Source organism: Lactuca saligna, chromosome 1, assembly GCF_052625555.1.
Source record: "Lactuca saligna cultivar CGN05327 chromosome 1, ASM5262555v1, whole genome shotgun sequence".
In the NCBI taxonomy this organism is placed as follows: domain Eukaryota; kingdom Viridiplantae; phylum Streptophyta; class Magnoliopsida; order Asterales; family Asteraceae; genus Lactuca; species Lactuca saligna.
In genome coordinates this window covers 117,954,167-117,957,028 of record NC_136417.1, presented here as the reverse complement: position 1 = coordinate 117,957,028, position 2,862 = coordinate 117,954,167, and positions in this window count along the sequence as shown.

The following is a 2,862-nucleotide window of genomic DNA, read 5'->3' as shown; positions in this document are numbered from 1 at the left end:
GGATCCTACAGTGGTTACCGGTATGTTCCTCCTCAATAACTCATATTCATGCATACTATTTGATAGTGGAGCGGAGAGGAGTTTTGAGAGCCACCAGTACAAACAATTACTTGAACAAAACCCACAATCACTAGAAGATACATACATAGTAGAAATGGAAAATGGAAAAGTAGAGCGCACTAATGATATTTACATAGGGAGTACCCTCACTCTAGACAACCATTCGTTCAAAATCGATCTAATGTCGGTCACAATAAAAAGTTTCGACATCATCATTGGTATGGATTGGTTAAGTTCAAATCGTGCCGACATTTTATGTTACGAAATGGCCGTCCGCCTTAGTCTGCCAAATGGTGAAACCCTTCTCGTCTATGGCGATAAATCCAATACAAATCTAACAAATCTACAAATCATTTCTTGCATCAAGGCTCAAAAGTATCTCCGAAAGGAATACCACGCCTTCTTAGCCCACGTCGTAGATGAGAAACAAGGGGTGAAGGATATCAAAGACATTCCAGTAGTGTGCAACTTCCCTGATGTATTCCCAGAAGATCATCCAGGTGTACCACTCGCACGGCAAGTTGAATTCAGAATTGACTTGGTTCCCGGAGCTACCCCCGTAGCCAAAGCTCCATATCGCCTAGCACTGGAAGAAATGCAAGAGCTGTCCAGTCAATTGAATGAACTGTTAAGCAAGGGGTTCATCAGACCGAGCTTTTCACCTTGGGGAGCACCAGTCCTTTTTGTAAAGAAGAAGGACGAATCGTTTCGCTTGTGCATCGACTATCGGCAGTTAAACAAACTTACTGTCATGAATCGATATCCCCTACCCCGAATCGACGACCTCTTTGACCAACTACAAGGAGCGAGTTACTTTTCAAAAATCGACTTGAGTTCGGGTTACCATCAACTGCAAGTTCAAGAGGATGATATTCCTAAGACAGCTTTCAGAACATGCTACGGCCATTACGAATTTGTGGTGATGCCCTTTGGACTAACCAATGCACCTGCGGTGTTCATGGATCTAATGAACCGAGTGTGTCGACCCTTTTTAGACAAATTCATAATCGTATTCATCGAAGATATCTTGGTCTATTCGCGAAGCAAAGAAGAGCACCGCCAACATCTACGATTAGTATTGGATACTCTAAGGACTAAGAAGCTTTATGCCAAACTTTCAAAGTGCGAATTTTGGCTCCGAGAAGTGGGATTTCTTGGCCATGTGGTTAGCGAAAAAGGTATACATGTGAATCCCTCAAAGATCAAAGCAATCAAAAGTTGGACTGCACTGACAACGCAAATAGAAATCCGACAATTTTTAGGGCTTGCTGGATACTACCGAAGATTTATCCAAAACTTCTCCAAGATCGCTAAAACCCTCACCACCTTGACTCAAAAAGGTGTGATGTTTAAGTGGGGAGATAAACAGGAATCCGCCTTCCAAACGTTAAAACAAGCCCTATGCAGCGCGTCGGTCTTCTCTCTTCCAGAAGGAACCAATGACTTCGTGGTATATTGCGATGCTTCAAATCAAGGACTCAGATGTGTGCTCATGCAGAGAGGGAAGGTCATCGCTTACGCGTCAAGGAAACTTAAGACACACGACGTTAATTATACTACACACGACCTCGAATTGGGAGCTATAGTGTTCGCCTTAAAGATATGGAGGCACTACCTCTACGGCACAAAATGCACTATTTTCACCGATCACAAAAGTCTTCAGCATATCCTCAATCAAAAAGAGCTCAACATGTGGCAAAGGAGATGGGTAGAGCTGTTGAACGACTACGAGTGTGAACTCCGCTACCATCCGGGCAAGGCAAATGTTGTAGCTGATGCCCTAAGCAGAAAGGAATATTCGGGTCGCCAGGTGAAGTCATTAACGATGAAGATCCATTCACATATGTTCACACAAATCAAGGAAGATCAACTTAAAGCCTTGAAACCAGAAAACATGACAGGTGAGGCATTGAGAGGGATGGATAAAAACCTAAAAGTCAAGGAAGATGGAGCTTGTTACCTCATGAACCGGATCTGGACACCGAAGTTTGGTGGGTTTCGAGACGTTGTCATGAATGAAGCACAAAAGACGTGATATTCCATCCATCCAGGTTCGGATAAGATGTATCTAGACCTTAAGAAGTTGTACTGGTGGCCGAACATGAAAGCTGAGATTGCTACCTATGTGGGCAAGTGTCTGACTTGCGCCAACGTCAAGGTGGAATACCAGAAACCCTCAGGACTACTACAACAGCCTGATATACCGGAATGGAAGTGGGAACGACTAACCATGGACTTCATAACCAAGCTACCTAAGACACTAGGTGGACTTGATACCATATGGGTAATCGTCGACAAACTGACCAAGTCAGCACACTTTCTACCAATGAAAGAGACCGACAAGATGGAGAAACTGACAAAGCTGTACATCAAGGAAAGCTTGAGATTTCATGGGGTACCAAGGTCCATTATCTCAGATCAAGATAGTCGATTTACCTCATGATTCTAGCAATCACTTCAGAAATCCTTGGGAACTAGGTTGGACATGAGTACAGCTTACCACCCCCAAACTGATGGACAGAGCGAGCGAACCATACAAACGCTAGAAGACATGTTGAGAGCCTGTGTGATAGATTTTGGTAAAGCATGGGATACCCATTTACCACTTATTTAATTCTCCTAAAATAACAGTTATCACACTAGCATCAAAGTCGCTCCATTCGAAGCTCTTTATGGTTTCAAGTGTCGATCACTCCTGTGTTGGGCAGAAGTGGGGGACACACAGCTAGCTAGGGGGAAAGTCCCTAATAGTGCCCTCACTGGTCCTGAAATTATAAGGGAGACGACAAAAAAGATCGTTCA